This window comes from Triticum dicoccoides, chromosome 3B (assembly GCF_002162155.2).
Source record: "Triticum dicoccoides isolate Atlit2015 ecotype Zavitan chromosome 3B, WEW_v2.0, whole genome shotgun sequence".
NCBI classification, from domain to species: Eukaryota; Viridiplantae; Streptophyta; class Magnoliopsida; order Poales; family Poaceae; genus Triticum; species Triticum dicoccoides.
Genome location: NC_041385.1, coordinates 864016866 through 864023444, shown reverse-complemented (window position 1 = coordinate 864023444; position 6579 = coordinate 864016866). Strand labels below are relative to the sequence as shown.

Genomic DNA, 6579 nt, shown 5'->3' with positions numbered 1-6579 from the left:
AAAAAGATGATTCAGACCGGTTCCTCACACCTTCCAAAATGAATTTGCAAAAGGATGATAACGGCGTTGATGTAACTTCTCGTGGAAACACACCTTTTTACTGCACACCTGAGTACTGGGATAGTTTCAAGGGTGATATGGATGATCCTGTCCAAGTACCAGAAGTATCAGATGAAAAAGCTGCCACATCTTTAGAGACGGACGAAATCGCATCGCATGCGTCGGTTGGTTCTCAAGGAGTACAAGAGGAAGTGGAGGAGGTTACTGGCAGGCGCAAGCGCAGAGGATCACAACATGTCAAGTCTCCTTATGTGGTCCCTAAACCAAACAAATGTGCAAAACGTTCTGCCAAAGGAAGTAAGTTTTCTGTGTTTCTAATTGTTATTGCGTAATAATTATTTATGTATTTGCGTTTATAAGTATTTGAGTGGTGCGTTACAGAATTGTTCCAAAATGGTGATGTTAACAAATCTGGTGATGAGTATGATGTGGTGAAAGCGTCCATCAAGTACGTGCGTGCGCATGAGCATTTACAAAAACATGCCAAAACAGAAATTTTCAATGATGGCATGGAAGAAGGTCTCACTGTGCGGAGAGCTTGTCAGATTATTAACCATGAGTGGCTAAGTGGCGACGTAAGTTAATTTCATATATTGTTTTACAATTGATTCGAAAATGCCATTCTTAAATCTAACACATTATTTATAGGTAATTGATGCATACTCATCATTTTTGGTCGACAAAGTTAATGATGATCGTTTCATGTTAACAACTTGGAGGATACATTGGTTGCTTCACGTTAGACCCGGAAAGAAGACCGCCGGTAACGATTATGAAGCAGAGTCGCATAGTAATGGACCCGTGAACAGATGTGAGGACGAGTATTTCAAAAAATCAAAGGTAAGTTTGATTGTTAACATGGTACATACATACGATATTATGTGATGATTGTGTTTTATGGTCCTTGTGATGCGGACTTACATTCCTCTAAACAAGCAAAATAATCACTGGATTACTGTCGTCATGCATAGCGGAAAAAGAGAGTTTCAAGTTCTTGACTCGTTGATGACCGGAAAACTTGACACTGTTACTAGAGAACTCGTTGAGGACCTGATAGGTTTAACTTGCAAATGTGCATTTGGTAACATTCGTTTTCTTTAGTACACTGAATGACATGCTTTCCACCATGTTTATTATATCTTTAGAGAAAACAACTAGCAGAAGATATCCAAGAAGTAAATGCAACCGGAATTGTGAATTATCCGGATGTTTCCAAGTGGCCTATTCAAACGTATGACATGCCAAAACAACATGATGGGTGAGTTTTTACTTCGACAGAATGTCGGTCTTGTATGTACAGTAGATATTTAATCGTCGTAAATTATATGCACTAGGAATTCGTGTGGAATATTTCTCCTTCGATGCTTTCAATATTGGGATGGTGACAAATGGACAGGCTTATTTTCACAGGTACGCAAGTCATGTTTGGACTACGATGTACTATGAACGCTGTGCTAACACCATTTTTTTTCAGACCTCAATTGATGATTCGAGAGAGTTAATGATTGCGCAACTTATCTTTTCGGAAAGAAACAAGCTTGATGAAGTGAAAAACAAAGTTATTCGGATATCAAAGAAGAAGAAATAGATGCGGCATGGAGGAGTTTTGCATGTGATTGGGTGGTTATGGAGGACTTTATTTTCCAAACGCTTTACGCACTTGCTTATAAATTTTATGTAATAGACTCTGCTTCCGAATAGTTATATGTAATAGACTCGGCACTTTTCCAAATGTTATTTTATGTCCACATGATATTTCGTTTCATAAATATTATATAATGATTTTTTTTGTTTACATGATTTTTTTTGCCGAATAGTTATATGTAATCATGTCGTCGTTAAACTTTTGTGCACTAAACTATGGCAGCACACTGCGTGTTACGTAAAAATTATTTTACATAAAAAAAGCCCGCCCGTCTCCACGGCGTTTCTTAGTAAGCCCGTCGTTATCAAGCCCAACGGGCGACTACAACAGGCGTTTTGGAGCACGCCGTGGAAACCAGGCCCAACAAGGCAGAATCGACGCGGCACATCAACGGGGTAGTAATCAGAGGAGTTCAATGCAATGACGGGAGCTGAGTATATAAACAGGTCGTCGTCCCCTTCAGCCGGCGAGGTGGGACTAAACTTGCGTCGGCTCCGGGGCGACGTGGACACAGCCAGACGCGACGTGGGCCGGCCCAAAAAGGCACTGGACGGCGCGGTCTTCTTGACTGCTCGACGCGCCGTGGGCGGCCCAAAAAGGCAATTGACGGCGCGGTCTTCTCGACGGCTCGACGCGCTGTGGGCCGGCCCAGTTACCACCGCTGAGACGCCACGCCAGTGAAACCGACGCAAGTTTAGTCCCACCTCGACGGCCGAAGGCGACGACGACTAGTTTATATACTCAGCTCCCGTCGTCGTATTGAACTCCTCTGATTACTACCCCGTCGATGTGCCGCGTCGATGCTGCCCTGTTGGGCCTGGTTTCCACAGCGTGCTCCGAAACGCTTGTTGTAGTCGCCCGTTGGGCTTGATAACGACGGGCTTACTAAGACACGCTGTGGAGACGGGCGGGCATTTTTTTCCTTTTTTTTCAACAGCAGTTCACAGAGTACTTCTTCTATTTTGATATATTTGACGGCCGACGGGACTGTAGTAAATACATGCAGAATTCATAAAATAAACAATGAATAGTGAATATTTATATCAACAACAATGTTGTCTCAATATAACAATTGTCACCACAGTAATTTTATTGTAGTTGATAGAAAATAACAAGTCTGAAATGACAACGGTCCGTACGCAATAATCATGTTTCACACGAGTGGTTTCACACATATAAAATACTCAACACGAAGAGGTAAAACACTCGCATCGCCTTCACTTGAGTCTTCAAGCCCAGTTGCTGCATACAAAAAAATATGAGAATCAATGCACCGTTAATGAAACAACAAAACTGACATAAACAAATAATAGACATACTCTTCATTTTTGCTGCATGTGCTCCTGTTATGACCTGAGCCGCTGCATATGCTACATTTTCGTTCAGATTTCTCGTCAAATGCTTTAGGCCTCTCATTTTTTGTCACATCTGGGCCACTCTTACCGCGACCTCTACTGTTCTGCTTAGGTGCGCCCTTGATGGAAACCTTTACTGGATCACGAACCAGAATATGATCTCGGTTAGGCTCAAATGGATTACTGTTCACGAAGCTTCGCTGAATATCATCTTCATTTCCCTGAATATCCTTATTCACTATAATATCATCCAGAGCTGCCATCAACTTGTCGAATAAGAAAGGATTACTGCATGCGACATGACAGGCTTCTGACGATTTGATGGTCAACTCACTATATCTAGCTCTGTCCTCACCACTCGACCAACCCCATGCAAACAAATCGCTGGTGCGCTTCACTTGCAGTCCAGCTCGTGCTTTTTTTGAGAATCTTCGCAGGACACAACACTTGGGTATCACAGATAAGTTCAGTGCATTCAAAACATGAATAATATGCTTGCAAGGAAGCCCTTTGCGAGTCATACTTCGGCAACTGCACTTTATAGTTTCTGCCGAGTTACCTGGCGTATAGTCCACATTAAATCTGTGATCCCTGTTATTCTTCCACGCAACCACAAATCTCTGACTGTCGGTCCCTGTCAGTCTATCAATTACCTCAAGCTCCTGTACCTTCTTCATATCTTGTTGCAACATATAAAAGTTTGCCTGCGTGAATGCTTTCGCAGCATACGACTCAATGGCCTGACACTCAGTCACTGTTACTGGAAGAGTCTGTGAGGCCGTGTAGTCATCATAAGCTTCATTCTCACGGAGGCGAACAATACAATTCTCGTAGTGTACAATCATGTCAACGATCGTCATACCATAGTCAAGATGAAGGTGCAGGCTGGAGTTCAGACTCTCACTCCTCTGATTACTGCGCATACCAAGGAAAAACCCACCAGACAAATATGATGCAGCCCAAAGTGTCCTCTTCCTGTACATCCTATGGAGCCATGTTTTCGTTTTCTCCGTCTGCCATTTGCGCACAAACGCGGCCCATCTCTCCTCAAAAACCTTATGTGTAGTGGCATAGTACAATAATGCCCTAAACTCCTTCAATGACTTGTGGTTGAGGTGTTTCTGCATATTCTTTTCAATATGCCATGAATATAGACGATGCCACACGTCAGAAAGCACCTTCCTAATAGACCTTATCATCGCTGCATCTCCATCTGTAATAACAGATTTGGGCCTCTTCTGACAGTTAGCTTTCAAGAACGTGTTAAGCAACCAGACATATGTAGCCTCGGTCTCGTCTGAAACAATGGCGCAGGCAAATACAGTAGTGCAACGGTGGTTGTTCAGACCCACAAAAGGGATGAACGGCATTCCATACCTGTTCATCTTGTATGTGTTATCGAAGACAACAACATCACCATAGTCTAGATAATCCCGGCGTGACTGCGAATCACACCAGAAGAGGTTTTGGAGCCTGCCTTCAGCGTCAACCGTGTGCTCAAAGAAGAAGTCTGGATCTCTGTCCTTTCTGGTCAACATGATTCCTACGGCAGTATCAGCATCACCTTGTGCAAGCAATTTCATCTTCTCCCTATAGCACATCTTATACAGCTTTGTCCTTTGAAATGGTGACTTTGCATACGACCCATACCTGCTAACGATGTTGTCAAAAATGATATGTTTTCTTATCCCAGCTCCAGCCATAGCTAAGATCTCAGCTCTCTCAAATGCTTTGATCTGATTATGAGATCGGAGGAAAGGGACTTCGTCCGGTCGTGCAAGAGTGTGGCTGTGATCATCGGAGAAACTGCTGACATACCAAAGATTGAGCTTTTTATCAAGCTTAACTGTCAAATGGGCTTCGCATAAGAATCGACTCTCCGGTCTAAGCCTGCGGGTCCGGCCTTCCATGGTACAGAACTTGGCCTGTCGTTTTCCTGCGGCGGAACAGAGATACCTCCTCAAGCGCGGAGTCCTTGCGCGATCCTTCGAAAATTTTAGCAAGTCCTTCCTGATACTGAACCCACGTTCTCTCGCGTGCTTGTTGTAGAACGTGTAAACCTCGTCTAATGACCTGAATGTCTTTACCATCACTTCCCAATGCCTATCAAGTGACTCTTGCTGATATTCATCATAGCACATGTCAAGGTCAAACTGATCATCATCGCTGTGCTCATCATTCCCGCTAGGACCATCAACACCTCCCTGCAAAATATGACATATAACCTTGCATGTCAATCTCTTCTTATATTCTTACTAACCAAAATTAATGTAAAGAACTTACTTGACTACCGCTCACACTACGAGATGCATGGCCCTTGCTCTCGGCATTGTCATCATCTATATTATTACGCTCATTGTCACCATTAGCATTTATCTGTGCACATGTAAAGTAACATAAGTGGTCATACAATTTTAATGTCAATCATTTCTCTACAATTTTTTCAACATACCTGACTCACACTATCTGCATAAAATTGTTCATCTATATCATATTCCTCATCGTCAGCATTTCCATGTACCTGTACAAATTTAAAAGGACATGTTAGTGTCAAATAACTAGTTTTTGTTCAATATGTTTTTGTCAACGTTGAAGGTACTTACATTACCACTGTACGATTCATCCTGACTCATATAGTTGTCTCCGGGAGGTTGGTTCGCATTCAATGACGAGGATCCATTATCGCTACCGGAATCATCATTGGCGTATCCGGTTACTTGCTCCATCTATGCACATACAAATAAGGTGTGAGATCAATGCCAACATTCCACAAAAAATCATCGCGAATACAGTAAATTCGTCAACAGTGACATGACTATGTGGCATGCATACAAATTTGAACATAAGAAATCATTATGAGGTCATTAAGAGGTCACTACTCTCCTCTCTTGTTTACCTAAGTAGGGAATCATTTTGCATTACAAAAATGCACAAAAATGCAATGGACAAATCAAAATCATCAAAAAAAGAACAAAAAGAGCCATCCTAACCTACTGTGCGCCGTCGAGGGGTCCTCGCCTGGGGTCGACGCCGATGCGTTGCTGCCACCGACGTCGTGGAGGGCGCGTACCAGGACAGAACGGCGAGCGAACGCTGGGCGTTTCACCGGCGACACGGCGTGTGGTCACTACGGACGTCGTCGGTGCTCGCGACTAGACGGGCACGTCGGGGTCGACGTCGTGACGGCGGTGGACCACGGCGGCGTTGATGCCGCTAGGGTTTCCTACGCGGGGATGGGGTGTTGGTTTCACGGCGCGTGGGTGACTACGGACGCCACCCGACGTCGTGACGGCGGTGGACCACGGCGGCGTTGATGCCGCTAGGGTTTCGTACGTGGAGATGGGGTGTCGGGGTGGGGCGTACTTTTTTTTTTCCTTTACCGATCGCACTACCGAACCGCACGCGTACGACGCGCGGGAGTACGGGGCGCGACGTACACGGGCGGCCGGCCCTACGACAGACGGCGGGTATAGTGTACATGTAATTTAGTATGGACAATACTACCCCTTATACGTTTAT

General features: G+C 44.1%; 2 long non-coding RNA genes across 2 annotated transcripts; both read left to right on the top strand.

Annotated features, from left to right (window-relative positions):
• Nucleotides 1-333: 333 nt before the first annotated feature.
• Nucleotides 334-823, top strand: LOC119282775. Its single transcript, XR_005138867.1, has 3 exons — nucleotides 334-357; nucleotides 442-635; nucleotides 709-823. It is a non-coding gene; the product is annotated as an uncharacterized LOC119282775 (long non-coding RNA).
• Nucleotides 824-1237: 414 nt separating this feature from the next.
• Nucleotides 1238-1649, top strand: LOC119282774. Its single transcript, XR_005138865.1, has 3 exons — nucleotides 1238-1318; nucleotides 1395-1470; nucleotides 1535-1649. It is a non-coding gene; the product is annotated as an uncharacterized LOC119282774 (long non-coding RNA).
• The last annotated feature ends 4930 nt before the right edge of the window (nucleotides 1650-6579 follow it).